Raw genomic sequence first — 20,099 nt, 5'->3', positions numbered from 1 at the left:
GTCATTGATGAAAATATTAAACAGCACCGGTCCCAGCACCGACCCCTGAGGAACTCCACTAGTCACAGACCTCCAGCTAGATTCTGCGCCATTGACCACAACTCTCTGCCTTCTTCCTTTCAACCAGTTCTCGATCCACCTCACTACTTGATCGTCAAGCCCACACTTCTTTAGCTTATCTATGAGGATGCTGTGGGAGACAGTATCAAATGCCTTACTGAAATCGAGAAAAACTACATCTACCGCTCTACCATCATCCCTCAACCTAGTCACTTCCTCATAGAAGGCTATAAGGTTGGTCATACATGACTTCCCCCTCATAAAACCATCTTGGCTGTTCTTAATGACCCCCTCATCCTTGATATGCCTAGTGATGGAGTCAAGAATAAGTTGTTCCATCACCTTTCCAGGGATGGAGGTAAGGCTGACCGCTCTATAATTACCCGGGTCCTCCTTCTTGCCCTTCTTATAGATTGGTGTGTCCTTTGCCATCCGCCAATCCTCAGGCACCTCGCCCGTTTCCCACGACTCACCAAAGATGATGGAAAGTGGCCTAGCAATGACCTCTGCCAACTCCCTCAGCACCCGTGGGTGCATTCCATCCGGACCCATCGATTTACAGATGTCCAGATTGCATAGCTGATCCCTAACCCAATCCTCATCTACCAGAGCAAACTCCTCCTGTGTCCTGACTCCTTCTGGGGCTATAGAAATCCGGAGCCCTCGGGGAGAGTCTGCAGGAGTAAAGACAGAGGCAAAGAAGGCATTCAGCACCTCTGCCTTCTTTATATCCTCTGTCTCCAGGGCACCCACTTCGTTCAGCAGTGGGCCTATATTGCCTCTTGTGTTAGTTTTATTTGCTATGTATTTGAAGAAGCCCTTTCTATTGTCTTTAACCCGACTAGCAAGGTTGAGTTCCAAGGAGGCCTTAGCTGTCCTAATTGCCTCCCTACATCCTCTAACAACTGTCCTATATTCCTCCCAAGCGGCAGAAGTTAGGATTCTGCTTAGGCTGGGGCTTCAAAGAGCCACAAAGCCTACACGTCCCGAAACACTGGTTCTGTAAAAGGCATGAAAACAATAGTGCGCCACTGCAGCAACACTGCTCCTTACATAGCTTGCCCATGAGGAACAGCCACGGTGGTGGCGAAGTGAGCTTCACTATTACGCTGTCCTCAAGTGTAGGGTTAGTGTTAGGCTTAGGGTTCAGAGAGCTGCAAAGCCAACAGCTTCAGAGGCATTGAGGCTGCAAAATGCATACCAAGAAGAATATCCCACTGCAACAACACTGCTCTTTACACGTCTTTCTCATCTGGAATACACATGATGCTGAAGCCTCAGTATTGTGTTATAGTCAAGTTTAGGGTTACGGTTAGGGTTAGGGTTAGGGTTAGGGTTAGGGTTCATAGAGACACAAGGCCTACAGCTCCGGAAACACTGTGGCTGCAAAACACATGCCAAGACAAGTCTGGCATTGCTCCTACATTGCTCCTTACATACCTTGCTCATGTGCAATGCACATGGTGCTGGAGACGTGAGCCTCCGTTCCAGGTACCATTCAAGGCAGGCTTTTGGTTCAGAGAGCCAAAATGCCTCACAGTTCCAGAGACATTAAGGCTGCCAAAGGCATGCAAAGATGAGTACGAAACTGCATCAACCCTGCTCCTTACATACCTTCCGCATAGGAAGACACGTGGTGCTGCACACTACAGCCTAACTAGAACTGTGTCCTAGAGCTTAGCTTTCCGCTTAGGGTTAGTGTTCAATGAGTTACAAAGCCTGAAGTTCCAGCAATACTTGCTCTGGAAAAGTCATTCCAGGGGGAGCAGAGGAAGTCTTTATCATTGGCCGCTTCAAAACTTTCTCATCTGGAATAGCGACTGTGCTTGAGCATAGAGCCTCAATACGACGCTGACATAAAGATGAGGGTTAGATATAGACTTCAGAGAGGCACAAAGCCCACAGCTTCAGAGACATTGTGGCTGCCAAAGGCATGCCAAGGCCAGAATGCCACTGAATCAACCCTCCTCCTACTATGCCATACGCATAGGAATAGCCTTGGTGCTGGATACACAACCTAACTATTACGGTGTCACAGAGGTTGGGGTTCCGGCTAGGGTTCAGAGAGTTACAAAAGCTGAAGTTCCAGCAATACTTGGTGTGGAAAAGTCATTCCAGGGGGAACACAGGACATCATTAACATCGGTCGTTTCAAAATTTTCTCATCTGGAAAAGCCACTGTGCTAGAGCCCAGAACCTAAATATGACTTTGACATACAGATTAGGCTTAGAGTTAGGTATAGGCTTCAGAGAAGCACAGAGCCCACAGCTTCAGAGCCATTGTGGCTGCAAAAGGCACGCCGAGTACGGCACTACATCAACATTGCTCCCTGCACGACTTTCTCAGGTAGAACACTGTACTGGAGACCACAGCATTACGATTATGGTGCCATAGAATCACAGAATCACAGAATCCCAAGGGTTGGAAGGGACCTCAAAAGATCATCTAGTCCAACCCCCCCACAAGAGCAGGGTAACCTACAGTACATCACACAGGAACTTGTCCAGGCGGGCCTTGAATAGCTCCAGTGTAGGAGACTCCACAACCCCCCTGGGCAACCTGTTCCAGTGCTCTGTCACTCTTACAGTAAAGAAGTTCTTCCTGATGTTAACGTGGAACTTCCTATGCTCCAGTTTACACCTATTGCCCCTTGTCCTATCACTGGATATCACTGAAAAAAGCCTAGCTCCATCATCCTGACACCTACCCTTTACATATTTGTAAACATTGATGAGGTCACCCCTCAGTCTCCTCTTCTCCAAGCTAAAGAGACCCAGCTCCCTCAGCCTCTCCTCATAAGGGAGATGTTCCACTCCCTTCATCATCTTTGTGGCTCTGCGCTGGACTCCTTCAAGCAATTCCCTGTCCTTCTTGAACAGAGGGGCCCAGAACTGGACGCAATATTCCAGATGCGGCCTCACCAAGGCTGAGTAGAGGGGGAGGAGAACCTCTCTTGACCTACTAACCACTCCCTTTCTAATGCACCCCAAGATGCCATTTGCCTTCTTGGCCGCAAGAGCACACTGCTGGCTCATGGTCATCCTCCTATCCACCAGGACCCCCAGGTCCCTTTCCCCTTCGCTACTTTCCAGCAGGTCAACCCCCAACCTGTACTGCTACATGGGGTTGTTCTTCCCCAGATGCAAGACTCTACACTTGCCCTTGTTAAATTTCATCAAGTTTCTCCCCGCCCAACTCTCCAGCCTGTCCAGGTCTCGCTGAATGGCAGCACAGCCTTCTGGTGTGTCAGCCACTCCTCCCAGTTTTGTGTCATCAGCAAACTTGCTGATGGTGCACTCAGTTCCCTCATCCAGGTCATTGATGAAAATATTAAACAGCACCGGTCCCAGCACCGACCCCTGAGGAACTCCACTAGTCACAGACCTCCAGCTAGATTCTGCGCCATTGACCACAACTCTCTGCCTTCTTCCTTTCAACCAGTTCTCGATCCACCTCACTACTTGATCGTCAAGCCCACACTTCTTTAGCTTATCTATGAGGATGCTGTGGGAGACAGTATCAAATGCCTTACTGAAATCGAGAAAAACTACATCTACCGCTCTACCATCATCCCTCCACCTAGTCACTTCCTCATAGAAGCCTATAAGGTTGGTCATACATGACTTCCCCCTCATAAAACCATGTTGGCTGTTCTTAATGACCCCCTCATCCTTGATATGCCTAGTCATGGAGTCAAGAATAAGTTGTTCCATCACCTTTCCAGGGATGGAGGTAAGGCTGACCGCTCTATAATTACCCGGGTCCTCCTTCTTGCCCTTCTTATAGATTGGTGTGTCCTTTGCCATCCGCCAATCCTCAGGCACCTCGCCCGTTTCCCACGACTCACCAAAGATGATGGAAAGTGGCCTAGCAATGACCTCTGCCAACTCCCTCAGCACCCGTGGGTGCATTCCATCCGGACCCATCGATTTACAGATGTCCAGATTGCATAGCTGATCCCTAACCCAATCCTCATCTACCAGAGCAAACTCCTCCTTTGTCCTGACTCCTTCTGGGGCTATAGAAATCCGGAGCCCTCGGGGAGAGTCTGCAGGAGTAAAGACAGAGGCAAAGAAGGCATTCAGCACCTCTGCCTTCTTTATATCCTCTGTCTCCAGGGCACCCACTTCGTTCAGCAGTGGGCCTATATTGCCTCTTGTGTTAGTTTTATTTGCTATGTATTTGAAGAAGCCCTTTCTATTGTCTTTAACCCGACTAGCAAGGTTGAGTTCCAAGGAGGCCTTAGCTGTCCTAATTGCCTCCCTACATCCTCTAACAACTGTCCTATATTCCTCCCAAGCGGCAGAAGTTAGGATTCTGCTTAGGCTGGGGCTTCAAAGAGCCACAAAGCCTACACGTCCCCAAACACTGGTTCTGTAAAAGGCATGAAAACAATAGTGCGCCACTGCAGCAACACTGCTCCTTACATAGCTTGCCCATGAGGAACAGCCACGGTGGTGGCGAAGTGAGCTTCACTATTACGCTGTCCTCAAGTGTAGGGTTAGTGTTAGGCTTAGGGTTCAGAGAGCTGCAAAGCCAACAGCTTCAGAGGCATTGAGGCTGCAAAATGCATACCAAGAAGAATATCCCACTGCAACAACACTGCTCTTTACACGTCTTTCTCATCTGGAATACACATGATGCTGAAGCCTCAGTATTGTGTTATAGTCAAGTTTAGGGTTACGGTTAGGGTTAGGGTTAGGGTTAGGGTTAGGGTTCATAGAGACACAAGGCCTACAGGTCCGGAAACACTGTGGCTGCAAAACACATGCCAAGACAAGTCTGGCATTGCTCCTACATTGCTCCTTACATACCTTGCTCATGTGCAATGCACATGGTGCTGGAGACGTGAGCCTCCGTTCCAGGTACCATTCAAGGCAGGCTTTTGGTTCAGAGAGCCAAAATGCCTCACAGTTCCAGAGACATTAAGGCTGCCAAAGGCATGCAAAGATGAGTACGAAACTGCATCAACCCTGCTCCTTACATACCTTCCGCATAGGAAGACACGTGGTGCTGCACACTACAGCCTAACTAGAACTGTGTCCTAGAGCTTAGCTTTCCGCTTTGGGTTAGTGTTCAATGAGTTACAAAGCCTGAAGTTCCAGCAATACTTGCTCTGGAAAAGTCATTCCAGGGGCAGCAGAGGAAGTCATTAACATTGGCCGCTTCAAAACTTTCTCATCTGGAATAGCGACTGTGCTTGAGCATAGAGCCTCAATACGACGCTGACATAAAGATGAGGGTTAGATATAGACTTCAGAGAGGCACAAAGCCCACAGCTTCAGAGACCTTGTGGCTGCCAAAGGCATGCCAAGGCCAGAATGCCACTGAATCAACCCTCCTCCTACTATGCCATACGCATAGGAATAGCCTTGGTGCTGGATACACAACCTAACTATTACGGTGTCACAGAGGTTGGGGTTCCGGCTAGGGTTCAGAGAGTTACAAAAGCTGAAGTTCCAGCAATACTTGGTGTGGAAAAGTCATTCCAGGGGGAACACAGGACATCATTAACATCGGTCGTTTCAAAATTTTCTCATCTGGAAAAGCCACTGTGCTAGAGCCCAGAACCTAAATATGACTTTGACATACAGATTAGGCTTAGAGTTAGGTATAGGCTTCAGAGAAGCACAGAGCCCACAGCTTCAGAGCCATTGTGGCTGCAAAAGGCACGCCGAGTACGGCACTACATCAACATTGCTCCCTGCACGACTTTCTCAGGTAGAACACTGTACTGGAGACCACAGCATTACGATTATGGTGCCATAGAATCACAGAATCACAGAATCCCAAGGGTTGGAAGGGACCTCAAAAGATCATCTAGTCCAACCCCCCCACAAGAGCAGGGTAACCTACAGTACATCACACAGGAACTTGTCCAGGCGGGCCTTGAATAGCTCCAGTGTAGGAGACTCCACAACCCCCCTGGGCAACCTGTTCCAGTGCTCTGTCACTCTTACAGTAAAGAAGTTCTTCCTGATGTTAACGTGGAACTTCCTATGCTCCAGTTTACACCCATTGCCCCTTGTCCTATCACTGGATATCACTGAAAAAAGCCTAGCTCCATCATCCTGACACCTACCCTTTACATATTTGTAAACATTGATGAGGTCACCCCTCAGTCTCCTCTTCTCCAAGCTAAAGAGACCCAGCTCCCTCAGCCTCTCCTCATAAGGGAGATGTTCCACTCCCTTCATCATCTTTGTGGCTCTGCGCTGGACTCCTTCAAGCAATTCCCTGTCCTTCTTGAACAGAGGGGCCCAGAACTGGACGCAATATTCCAGATGCGGCCTCACCAAGGCTGAGTAGAGGGGGAGGAGAACCTCTCTTGACTTACTAACCACTCCCTTTCTAATGCACCCCAAGATGCCATTTGCCTTCTTGGCCGCAAGAGCACACTGCTGGCTCATGGTCATCCTCCTATCCACCAGGACCCCCAGGTCCCTTTCCCCTTCGCTACTTTCCAGCAGGTCAACCCCCAACCTGTACTGCTACATGGGGTTGTTCTTCCCCACATGCAAGACTCTACACTTGCCCTTGTTAAATTTCATCAAGTTTCTCCCCGCCCAACTCTCCAGCCTGTCCAGGTCTCGCTGAATGGCAGCACAGCCTTCTGGTGTGTCAGCCACTCCTCCCAGTTTTGTGTCATCAGCAGACTTGCTGATGGTGCACTCAGTTCCCTCATCCAGGTCATTGATGAAAATATTAAACAGCACCGGTCCCAGCACCGACCCCTGAGGAACTCCACTAGTCACAGCCCTCCAGCTAGGTTCTGCGCCATTGACCACAGCTCTCTGCCTTCTTCCTTTCAACCAGTTCTCGATCCACCTCACTACTTGATCGTCAAGCCCACACTTCTTTAGCTTATCTATGAGGATGCTGTGGGAGACAGTATCAAATGCCTTACTGAAATCGAGAAAAACTACATCTACCGCTCTACCATCATCCCTCCACCTAGTCACTTCCTCATAGAAGGCTATAAGGTTGGTCATACATGACTTCCCCCTCATAAAACCATCTTGGCTGTTCTTAATGACCCCCTCATCCTTGATATGCCTAGTGATGGAGTCAAGAATAAGTTGTTCCATCACCTTTCCAGGGATGGAGGTAAGGCTGACCGCTCTATAATTACCCGGGTCCTCCTTCTTGCCCTTCTTATAGATTGGTGTGTCCTTTGCCATCCGCCAATCCTCAGGCACCTCGCCCGTTTCCCACGACTCACCAAAGATGATGGAAAGTGGCCTAGCAATGACCTCTGCCAACTCCCTCAGCACCCGTGGGTGCATTCCATCCGGACCCATCGATTTACAGATGTCCAGATTGCATAGCTGATCCCTAACCCAATCCTCATCTACCAGAGCAAACTCCTCCTTTGTCCTGACTCCTTCTGGGGCTATAGAAATCCGGAGCCCTCGGGGAGAGTCTGCAGGAGTAAAGACAGAGGCAAAGAAGGCATTCAGCACCTCTGCCTTCTTTATATCCTCTGTCTCCAGGGCACCCACTTCGTTCAGCAGTGGGCCTATATTGCCTCTTGTGTTAGTTTTATTTGCTATGTATTTGAAGAAGCCCTTTCTATTGTCTTTAACCCGACTAGCAAGATTGAGTTCCAAGGAGGCCTTAGCTGTCCTAATTGCCTCCCTACATCCTCTAACAACTGTCCTATATTCCTCCCAAGCGGCAGAAGTTAGGATTCTGCTTAGGCTGGGGCTTCAAAGAGCCACAAAGCCTACACGTCCCCAAACACTGGTTCTGTAAAAGGCATGAAAACAATAGTGCGCCACTGCAGCAACACTGCTCCTTACATAGCTTGCCCATGAGGAACAGCCACGGTGGTGGCGAAGTGAGCTTCACTATTACGCTGTCCTCAAGTGTAGGGTTAGTGTTAGGCTTAGGGTTCAGAGAGCTGCAAAGCCAACAGCTTCAGAGGCATTGAGGCTGCAAAATGCATACCAAGAAGAATATCCCACTGCAACAACACTGCTCTTTACACGTCTTTCTCATCTGGAATACACATGATGCTGAAGCCTCAGTATTGTGTTATAGTCAAGTTTAGGGTTACGGTTAGGGTTAGGGTTAGGGTTAGGGTTAGGGTTCATAGAGACACAAGGCCTACAGGTCCGGAAACACTGTGGCTGCAAAACACATGCCAAGACAAGTCTGGCATTGCTCCTACATTGCTCCTTACATACCTTGCTCATGTGCAATGCACATGGTGCTGGAGACGTGAGCCTCCGTTCCAGGTACCATTCAAGGCAGGCTTTTGGTTCAGAGAGCCAAAATGCCTCACAGTTCCAGAGACATTAAGGCTGCCAAAGGCATGCAAAGATGAGTACGAAACTGCATCAACCCTGCTCCTTACATACCTTCCGCATAGGAAGACACGTGGTGCTGCACACTACAGCCTAACTAGAACTGTGTCCTAGAGCTTAGCTTTCCGCTTAGGGTTAGTGTTCAATGAGTTACAAAGCCTGAAGTTCCAGCAATACTTGCTCTGGAAAAGTCATTCCAGGGGCAGCAGAGGAAGTCATTAACATTGGCCGCTTCAAAACTTTCTCATCTGGAATAGCGACTGTGCTTGAGCATAGAGCCTCAATACGACGCTGACATAAAGATGAGGGTTAGATATAGACTTCAGAGAGGCACAAAGCCCACAGCTTCAGAGACATTGTGGCTGCCAAAGGCATGCCAAGGCCAGAATGCCACTGAATCAACCCTCCTCCTACTATGCCATACGCATAGGAATAGCCTTGGTGCTGGATACACAACCTAACTATTACGGTGTCACAGAGGTTGGGGTTCCGGCTAGGGTTCAGAGAGTTACAAAAGCTGAAGTTCCAGCAATACTTGGTGTGGAAAAGTCATTCCAGGGGGAACACAGGACATCATTAACATCGGTCGTTTCAAAATTTTCTCATCTGGAAAAGCCACTGTGCTAGAGCCCAGAACCTAAATATGACTTTGACATACAGATTAGGCTTAGAGTTAGGTATAGGCTTCAGAGAAGCACAGAGCCCACAGCTTCAGAGCCATTGTGGCTGCAAAAGGCACGCCGAGTACGGCACTACATCAACATTGCTCCCTGCACGACTTTCTCAGGTAGAACACTGTACTGGAGACCACAGCATTACGATTATGGTGCCATAGAATCACAGAATCACAGAATCCCAAGGGTTGGAAGGGACCTCAAAAGATCATCTAGTCCAACCCCCCCACAAGAGCAGGGTAACCTACAGTACATCACACAGGAACTTGTCCAGGCGGGCCTTGAATAGCTCCAGTGTAGGAGACTCCACAACCCCCCTGGGCAACCTGTTCCAGTGCTCTGTCACTCTTACAGTAAAGAAGTTCTTCCTGATGTTAACGTGGAACTTCCTATGCTCCAGTTTACACCCATTGCCCCTTGTCCTATCACTGGATATCACTGAAAAAAGCCTAGCTCCATCATCCTGACACCTACCCTTTACATATTTGTAAACATTGATGAGGTCACCCCTCAGTCTCCTCTTCTCCAAGCTAAAGAGACCCAGCTCCCTCAGCCTCTCCTCATAAGGGAGATGTTCCACTCCCTTCATCATCTTTGTGCCTCTGCGCTGGACTCCTTCAAGCAATTCCCTGTCCTTCTTGAACAGAGGGGCCCAGAACTGGACGCAATATTCCAGATGCGGCCTCACCAAGGCTGAGTAGAGGGGGAGGAGAACCTCTCTTGACCTACTAACCACTCCCTTTCTAATGCACCCCAAGATGCCATTTGCCTTCTTGGCCGCAAGAGCACACTGCTGGCTCATGGTCATCCTCCTATCCACCAGGACCCCCAGGTCCCTTTCCCCTTCGCTACTTTCCAGCAGGTCAACCCCCAACCTGTACTGCTACATGGGGTTGTTCTTCCCCAGATGCAAGACTCTACACTTGCCCTTGTTAAATTTCATCAAGTTTCTCCCCGCCCAACTCTCCAGCCTGTCCAGGTCTCGCTGAATGGCAGCACAGCCTTCTGGTGTGTCAGCCACTCCTCCCAGTTTTGTGTCATCAGCAGACTTGCTGATGGTGCACTCAGTTCCCTCATCCAGGTCATTGATGAAAATATTAAACAGCACCGGTCCCAGCACCGACCCCTGAGGAACTCCACTAGTCACAGCCCTCCAGCTAGGTTCTGCGCTATTGACCACAGCTCTCTGCCTTCTTCCTTTCAACCAGTTCTCGATCCACCTCACTACTTGATCGTCAAGCCCACACTTCTTTAGCTTATCTATGAGGATGCTGTGGGAGACAGTATCAAATGCCTTACTGAAATCGAGAAAAACTACATCTACCGCTCTACCATCATCCCTCCACCTAGTCACTTCCTCATAGAAGGCTATAAGGTTGGTCATACATGACTTCCCCCTCATAAAACCATCTTGGCTGTTCTTAATGACCCCCTCATCCTTGATATGCCTAGTCATGGAGTCAAGAATAAGTTGTTCCATCACCTTTCCAGGGATGGAGGTAAGGCTGACCGCTCTATAATTACCCGGTCCTCCTTCTTGCCCTTCTTATAGATTGGTGTGTCCTTTGCCATCCGCCAATCCTCAGGCACCTCGCCCGTTTCCCACGACTCACCAAAGATGATGGAAAGTGGCCTAGCAAAGACCTCTGCCAACTCCCTCAGCACCCGTGGGTGCATTCCATCCGGACCCATCGATTTACAGATGTCCAGATTGCATAGCTGATCCCTAACCCAATCCTCATCTACCAGAGCAAACTCCTCCTTTGTCCTGACTCCTTCTGGGGCTATAGAAATCCGGAGCCCTCGGGGAGAGTCTGCAGGAGTAAAGACAGAGGCAAAGAAGGCATTCAGCACCTCTGCCTTCTTTATATCCTCTGTCTCCAGGGCACCCACTTCGTTCAGCAGTGGGCCTATATTGCCTCTTGTGTTAGTTTTATTTGCTATGTATTTGAAGAAGCCCTTTCTATTGTCTTTAACCCGACTAGCAAGATTGAGTTCCAAGGAGGCCTTAGCTGTCCTAATTGCCTCCCTACATCCTCTAACAACTGTCCTATATTCCTCCCAAGCGGCAGAAGTTAGGATTCTGCTTAGGCTGGGGCTTCAAAGAGCCACAAAGCCTACACGTCCCCAAACACTGGCTCTGTAAAAGGCATGAAAACAATAGTGCGCCACTGCAGCAACACTGCTCCTTACATAGCTTGCCCATGAGGAACAGCCACGGTGGTGGCGAAGTGAGCTTCACTATTACGCTGTCCTCAAGTGTAGGGTTAGTGTTAGGCTTAGGGTTCAGAGAGCTGCAAAGCCAACAGCTTCAGAGGCATTGAGGCTGCAAAATGCATACCAAGAAGAATATCCCACTGCAACAACACTGCTCTTTACACGTCTTTCTCATCTGGAATACACATGATGCTGAAGCCTCAGTATTGTGTTATAGTCAAGTTTAGGGTTACGGTTAGGGTTAGGGTTAGGGTTAGGGTTAGGGTTCATAGAGACACAAGGCCTACAGGTCCGGAAACACTGTGGCTGCAAAACACATGCCAAGACAAGTCTGGCATTGCTCCTACATTGCTCCTTACATACCTTGCTCATGTGCAATGCACATGGTGCTGGAGACGTGAGCCTCCGTTCCAGGTACCATTCAAGGCAGGCTTTTGGTTCAGAGAGCCAAAATGCCTCACAGTTCCAGAGACATTAAGGCTGCCAAAGGCATGCAAAGATGAGTACGAAACTGCATCAACCCTGCTCCTTACATACCTTCCGCATAGGAAGACACGTGGTGCTGCACACTACAGCCTAACTAGAACTGTGTCCTAGAGCTTAGCTTTCCGCTTAGGGTTAGTGTTCAATGAGTTACAAAGCCCTGAAGTTCCAGCAATACTTGCTCTGGAAAAGTCATTCCAGGGGGAGCAGAGGAAGTCTTTATCATTGGCCGCTTCAAAACTTTCTCATCTGGAATAGCGACTGTGCTTGAGCATAGAGCCTCAATACGACGCTGACATAAAGATGAGGGTTAGATATAGACTTCAGAGAGGCACAAAGCCCACAGCTTCAGAGGCATTGTGGCTGCCAAAGGCATGCCAAGGCCAGAATGCCACTGAATCAACCCTCCTCCTACTATGCCATACGCATAGGAATAGCCTTGGTGCTGGATACACAACCTAACTATTACGGTGTCACAGAGGTTGGGGTTCCGGCTAGGGTTCAGAGAGTTACAAAAGCTGAAGTTCCAGCAATACTTGGTGTGGAAAAGTCATTCCAGGGGGAACACAGGACATCATTAACATCGGTCGTTTCAAAATTTTCTCATCTGGAAAAGCCACTGTGCTAGAGCCCAGAACCTAAATATGACTTTGACATACAGATTAGGCTTAGAGTTAGGTAGAGGCTTCAGAGAAGCACAGAGCCCACAGCTTCAGAGCCATTGTGGCTGCAAAAGCCACGCCGAGTACGGCACTACATCAACATTGCTCCCTGCACGACTTTCTCAGGTAGAACACTGTACTGGAGACCACAGCATTACGATTATGGTGCCATAGAATCCCAGAATCCCAAGGGTTGGAAGGGACCTCAAAAGATCATCTAGTCCAACCCCCCCACAAGAGCAGGGTAACCTACAGTACATCACACAGGAACTTGTCCAGGCGGGCCTTGAATAGCTCCAGTGTAGGAGACTCCACAACCCCCCTGGGCAACCTGTTCCAGTGCTCTGTCACTCTTACAGTAAAGAAGTTCTTCCTGATGTTAACGTGGAATTTCCTATGCTCCAGTTTACACCCATTGCCCCTTGTCCTATCACTGGATATCACTGAAAAAAGCCTAGCTCCATCATCCTGACACCTACCCTTTACATATTTGTAAACATTGATGAGGTCACCCCTCAGTCTCCTCTTCTCCAAGCTAAAGAGACCCAGCTCCCTCAGCCTCTCCTCATAAGGGAGATGTTCCACTCCCTTCATCATCTTTGTGGCTCTGCGCTGGACTCCTTCAAGCAATTCCCTGTCCTTCTTGAACAGAGGGGCCCAGAACTGGATGCAGTATTCCAGATGCGGCCTCACCAAGGCTGAGTAGAGGGGGAGGAGAACCTCTCTTGACCTACTAACCACTCCCTTTCTAATGCACCCCAAGATGCCATTTGCCTTCTTGGCCGCAAGAGCACACTGCTGGCTCATGGTCATCCTCCTATCCACCAGGACCCCCAGGTCCCTTTCCCCTTCGCTACTTTCCAGCAGGTCAACCCCCAACCTGTACTGCTACATGGGGTTGTTCTTCCCCAGATGCAAGACTCTACACTTGCCCTTGTTAAATTTCATCAAGTTTCTCCCCGCCCAACTCTCCAGCCTGTCCAGGTCTCGCTGAATGGCAGCACAGCCTTCTGGTGTGTCAGCCACTCCTCCCAGTTTTGTGTCATCAGCAGACTTGCTGATGGTGCACTCAGTTCCCTCATCCAGGTCATTGATGAAAATATTAAACAGCACCGGTCCCAGCACCGACCCCTGAGGAACTCCACTAGTCACAGACCTCCAGCTAGATTCTGCGCCATTGACCACAACTCTCTGCCTTCTTCCTTTCAACCAGTTCTCGATCCACCTCACTACTTGATCGTCAAGCCCACACTTCTTTAGCTTATCTATGAGGATGCTGTGGGAGACAGTATCAAATGCCTTACTGAAATCGAGAAAAACTACATCTACCGCTCTACCATCATCCCTCCACCTAGTCACTTCCTCATAGAAGGCTATAAGGTTGGTCATACATGACTTCCCCCTCATAAAACCATCTTGGCTGTTCTTAATGACCCCCTCATCCTTGATATGCCTAGTCATGGAGTCAAGAATAAGTTGTTCCATCACCTTTCCAGGGATGGAGGTAAGGCTGACCGCTCTATAATTACCCAGATCCTCCTTCTTGCCCTTCTTATAGATTGGTGTGTCCTTTGCCATCCGCCAATCCTCAGGCACCTCGCCCGTTTCCCACGACTCACCAAAGATGATGGAAAGTGGCCTAGCAATGACCTCTGCCAACTCCCTCAGCACCCGTGGGTGCATTCCATCCGGACCCATCGATTTACAGATGTCCAGATTGCATAGCTGATCCCTAACCCAATCCTCATCTACCAGAGCAAACTCCTCCTTTGTCCTGACTCCTTCTGGGGCTATAGAAATCCGGAGCCCTCGGGGAGAGTCTGCAGGAGTAAAGACAGAGGCAAAGAAGGCATTCAGCAACTCTGCCTTCTTTATATCCTCTGTCTCCAGGGCACCCACTTCGTTCAGCAGTGGGCCTATATTGCCTCTTGTGTTAGTTTTATTTGCTATGTATTTGAAGAAGCCCTTTCTATTGTCTTTAATCCGACTAGCAAGATTGAGTTCCAAGGAGGCCTTAGCTGTCCTAATTGCCTCCCTACATCCTCTAACAACTGTCCTATATTCCTCCCAAGCGGCAGAAGTTAGGATTCTGCTTAGGCTGGGGCTTCAAAGAGCCACAAAGCCTACACGTCCCGAAACACTGGTTCTGTAAAAGGCATGAAAACAATAGTGCGCCACTGCAGCAACGCTGCTCCTTACATAGCTTGCCCATGAGGAACAGCCACGGTGGTGGCGAAGTGAGCTTCACTATTACGCTGTCCTCAAGTGTAGGGTTAGTGTTAGGCTTAGGGTTCAGAGAGCTGCAAAGCCAACGGCTTCAGAGGCATTGAGGCTGCAAAATGCATACCAAGAAGAATATCCCACTGCAACAACACTGCTCTTTACACGTCTTTCTCATCTGGAATACACATGATGCTGAAGCCTCAGTATTGTGTTATAGTCAAGTTTAGGGTTAGGGTTAGGGTTAGGGTTCATAGAGACACAAGGCCTGCAGGTCCGGAAACACTGTGGCTGCAAAACACATGCCAAGACAAGTCTGGCATTGCTCCTACATTGCTCCTTACATACCTTGCTCATGTGCAATGCACATGGTGCTGGAGACGTGAGCCTCCGTTCCAGGTACCATTCAAGGCAGGCTTTTGGTTCAGAGAGCCAAAATGCCTCACAGTTCCAGAGACATTAAGGCTGCCAAAGGCATGCAAAGATGAGTACGAAACTGCATCAACCCTGCTCCTTACATACCTTCCGCATAGGAAGACACGTGGTGCTGCACACTACAGCCTAACTAGAACTGTGTCCTAGAGCTTAGCTTTCCGCTTAGGGTTAGTGTTCAATGAGTTACAAAGCCTGAAGTTCCAGCAATACTTGCTCTGGAAAAGTCATTCCAGGGGGAGCAGAGGACGTCATTAACATTGGCCGCTTCAAAACTTTCTCATCTGGAATAGCGACTGTGCTTGAGCATAGAGCCTCAATACGACGCTGACATAAAGATGAGGGTTAGATATAGACTTCAGAGAGGCACAAAGCCCACAGCTTCAGAGACATTGTGGCTGCCAAAGGCATGCCAAGGCCAGAATGCCACTGAATCAACCCTCCTCGTACTATGCCATACGCATAGGAATAGCCTTGGTGCTGGATACACAACCTAACTATTACGGTGTCACAGAGGTTGGGGTTCCGGCTAGGGTTCAGAGAGTTACAAAAGCTGAAGTTCCAGCAATACTTGGTGTGGAAAAATCATTCCAGGGGGAACACAGGACATCATTAACATCGGTCGTTTCAAAATTTTCTCATCTGGAAAAGCCACTGTGCTAGAGCCCAGAAACTAAATATGACTTTGACATACAGATTAGGCTTAGAGTTAGGTATAGGCTTCAGAGAAGCACAGAGCCCACAGCTTCAGAGCCATTGTGGCTGCAAAAGGCACGCCGAGTACGGCACTACATCAACATTGCTCCCTGCACGACTTTCTCAGGTAGAACACTATACTGGAGACCACAGCATTACAATTATGGTGCCATAGAATCACAGAATCCCAAGGGTTGGAAGGGACCTCAAAAGATCATCTAGTCCAACCCCCCCACAAGAGCAGGGTAACCTACAGTACATCACACAGGAACTTGTCCAGGCAGGCCTTGAATAGCTCCAGTGTAGGAGACTCCACAACCCCCCTGGGCAACCTGTTCCAGTGCTCTGTCACTCTTACAGTAAAGAAGTTCTTCCTGATGTTAACGTGGAACTTCCTATGCTCCAGTTTACACCCATTGCCCCTTGTCCTATCACTGGATATCACTGAAAAAAGCCTAGCTCCATCATCCTGACACCTACCCTTTACATATTTGTAAACATTGATGAGGTCACCCCTCAGTCTCCTCTTCTCCAAGCTAAAGAGACCCAGCTCCCTCAGCCTCTCCTCATAAGGGAGATGTTCCACTCCCTTCATCATCTTTGTGGCTCTGCGCTGGACTCCTTCAAGCAATTCCCTGCCCTTCTTGAACAGAGGGGCCCAGAACTGGACGCAATATTCCAGATGCGGCCTCACCAAGGCTGAGTAGAGGGGGAGGAGAACCTCTCTTGACCTACTAACCACTCCCTTTCTAATGCACCCCAAGATGCCATTTGCCTTCTTGGCCGCAAGAGCACACTGCTGGCTCATGGTCATCCTCCTATCCACCAGGACCCCCAGGTCCCTTTCCCCTTCGCTACTTTCCAGCAGGTCAACCCCCAACCTGTACTGCTACATGGGGTTGTTCTTCCCCAGATGCAAGACTCTACACTTGCCCTTGTTAAATTTCATCAAGTTTCTCCCCGCCCAACTCTCCAGCCTGTCCAGGTCTCGCTGAATGGCAGCACAGCCTTCTGGTGTGTCAGCCACTCCTCCCAGTTTTGTGTCATCAGCAAACTTGCTGATGGTGCACTCAGTTCCCTCATCCAGGTCATTGATGAAAATATTAAACAGCACCGGTCCCAGCACCGACCCCTGAGGAACTCCACTAGTCACAGACCTCCAGCTAGATTCTGCGCCATTGACCACAACTCTCTGCCTTCTTCCTTTCAACCAGTTCTTGATCCACCTCACTACTTGATCGTCAAGCCCACACTTCTTTAGCTTATCTATGAGGATGCTGTGGGAGACAGTATCAAATGCCTTACTGAAATCGAGAAAAACTACATCTACCGCTCTACCATCATCCCTCCACCTAGTCACTTCCTCATAGAAGCCTATAAGGTTGGTCATACATGACTTCCCCCTCATAAAACCATGTTGGCTGTTCTTAATGACCCCCTCATCCTTGATATGCCTAGTCATGGAGTCAAGAATAAGTTGTTCCATCACCTTCCCAGGGATAGAGGTAAGGCTGACCGCTCTATAATTACCCGGGTCCTCCTTCTTGCCCTTCTTATAGATTGGTGTGTCCTTTGCCATCCGCCAATCCTCAGGCACCTCGCCCGTTTCCCACGACTCACCAAAGATGATGGAAAGTGGCCTAGCAATGACCTCTGCCAACTCCCTCAGCACCCGTGGGTGCATTCCATCCGGACCCATCGATTTACAGATGTCCAGATTGCATAGCTGATCCCTAACCCAATCCTCATCTACCAGAGCAAACTCCTCCTTTGTCCTGACTCCTTCTGGGGCTATAGAAATCCGGAGCCCTCGGGGAGAGTCTGCAGGAGTAAAGACAGAGGCAAAGAAGGCATTCAGCACCTCTGCCTTCTTTATATCCTCTGTCTCCAGGGCACCCACTTCGTTCAGCAGTGGGCCTATATTGCCTCTTGTGTTAGTTTTATTTGCTATGTATTTGAAGAAGCCCTTTCTATTGTCTTTAACCCGACTAGCAAGATTGAGTTCCAAGGAGGCCTTAGCTGTCCTAATTGCCTCCCTACATCCTCTAACAACTGTCCTATATTCCTCCCAAGCGGCAGAAGTTAGGATTCTGCTTAGGCTGGGGCTTCAAAGAGCCACAAAGCCTACACGTCCCGAAACACTGGTTCTGTAAAAGGCATGAAAACAATAGTGCGCCACTGCAGCAACACTGCTCCTTACATAGCTTGCCCATGAGGAACAGCCACGGTGGTGGCGAAGTGAGCTTCACTATTACGCTGTCCTCAAGTGTAGGGTTAGTGTTAGGCTTAGGGTTCAGAGAGCTGCAAAGCCAACAGCTTCAGAGGCATTGAGGCTGCAAAATGCATACCAAGAAGAATATCCCACTGCAACAACACTGCTCTTTACACGTCTTTCTCATCTGGAATACACATGATGCTGAAGCCTCAGTATTGTGTTATAGTCAAGTTTAGGGTTACGGTTAGGGTTAGGGTTAGGGTTAGGGTTCATAGAGACACAAGGCCTACAGCTCCGGAAACACTGTGGCTGCAAAACACATGCCAAGACAAGTCTGGCATTGCTCCTACATTGCTCCTTACATACCTTGCTCATGTGCAATGCACATGGTGCTGGAGACGTGAGCCTCTGTTCCAGGTACCATTCAAGGCAGGCTTTTGGTTCAGAGAGCCAAAATGCCTCACAGTTCCAGAGACATTAAGGCTGCCAAAGGCATGCAAAGATGAGTACGAAACTGCATCAACCCTGCTCCTTACATACCTTCCGCATAGGAAGACACGTGGTGCTGCACACTACAGCCTAACTAGAACTGTGGCCTAGAGCTTAGCTTTCCGCTTTGGGTTAGTGTTCAATGAGTTACAAAGCCTGAAGTTCCAGCAATACTTGCTCTGGAAAAGTCATTCCAGGGGGAGCAGAGGAAGTCATTAACATTGGCCGCTTCAAAACTTTCTCATCTGGAATAGCAACTGTGCTTGAGCATAGAGCCTCAATACGACGCTGACATAAAGATGAGGGTTAGATATAGACTTCAGAGAGGCACAAAGCCCACAGCTTCAGAGACATTGTGGCTGCCAAAGGCATGCCAAGGCCAGAATGCCACTGAATCAACCCTCCTCCTACTATGCCATACGCATACGAATAGCCTTGGTGCTGGATACACAACCTAACTATTACGGTGTCACAGAGGTTGGGGTTCCGGCTAGGGTTCAGAGAGTTACAAAAGCTGAAGTTCCAGCAATACTTGGTGTGGAAAAATCATTCCAGGGGGAACACAGGGCATCATTAACATCGGTCGTTTCAAAATTTTCTCATCTGGAAAAGCCACTGTGCTAGAGCCCAGAAACTAAATATGACTTTGACATACAGATTAGGCTTAGAGTTAGGTATAGGCTTCAGAGAAGCACAGAGCCCACAGCTTCAGAGCCATTGTGGCTGCAAAAGGCACGCCGAGTACGGCACTACATCAACATTGCTCCCTGCACGACTTTCTCAGGTAGAACACTATACTGGAGACCACAGCATTACAATTATGGTGCCATAGAATCACAGAATCCCAAGGGTTGGAAGGGACCTCAAAAGATCATCTAGTCCAACCCCCCCACAAGAGCAGGGTAACCTACAGTACATCACACAGGAACTTGTCCAGGCGGGCCTTGAATAGCTCCAGTGTAGGAGACTCCACAACCCCCCTGGGCAACCTGTTCCAGTGCTCTGTCACTCTTACAGTAAAGAAGTTCTTCCTGATGTTAACGTGGAACTTCCTATGCTCCAGTTTACACCCATTGCCCCTTGTCCTATCACTGGATATCACTGAAAAAAGCCTAGCTCCATCATCCTGACACCTACCCTTTACATATTTGTAAACATTGATGAGGTCACCCCTCAGTCTCCTCTTCTCCAAGCTAAAGAGACCCAGCTCCCTCAGCCTCTCCTCATAAGGGAGATGTTCCGCTCCCTTCATCATCTTTGTGGCTCTGCGCTGGACTCCTTCAAGCAATTCCCTGTCCTTCTTGAACAGAGGGGCCCAGAACTGGACGCAATATTCCAGATGCGGCCTCACCAAGGCTGAGTAGAGGGGGAGGAGAACCTCTCTTGACCTACTAACCACTCCCTTTCTAATGCACCCCAAGATGCCATTTGCCTTCTTGGCCGCAAGAGCACACTGCTGGCTCATGGTCATCCTCCTATCCACCAGGACCCCCAGGTCCCTTTCCCCTTCGCTACTTTCCAGCAGGTCAACCCCCAACCTGTACTGCTACATGGGGTTGTTCTTCCCCAGATGCAAGACTCTACACTTGCCCTTGTTAAATTTCATCAAGTTTCTCCCCGCCCAACTCTCCAGCCTGTCCA

Source organism: Lathamus discolor, chromosome 4 (assembly GCF_037157495.1).
Source record: "Lathamus discolor isolate bLatDis1 chromosome 4, bLatDis1.hap1, whole genome shotgun sequence".
Taxonomy (NCBI): Eukaryota; Metazoa; Chordata; class Aves; order Psittaciformes; family Psittacidae; genus Lathamus; species Lathamus discolor.
The sequence above is the reverse complement of the archived record's forward strand: the minus strand, read 5'-3'. Positions refer to the sequence as shown.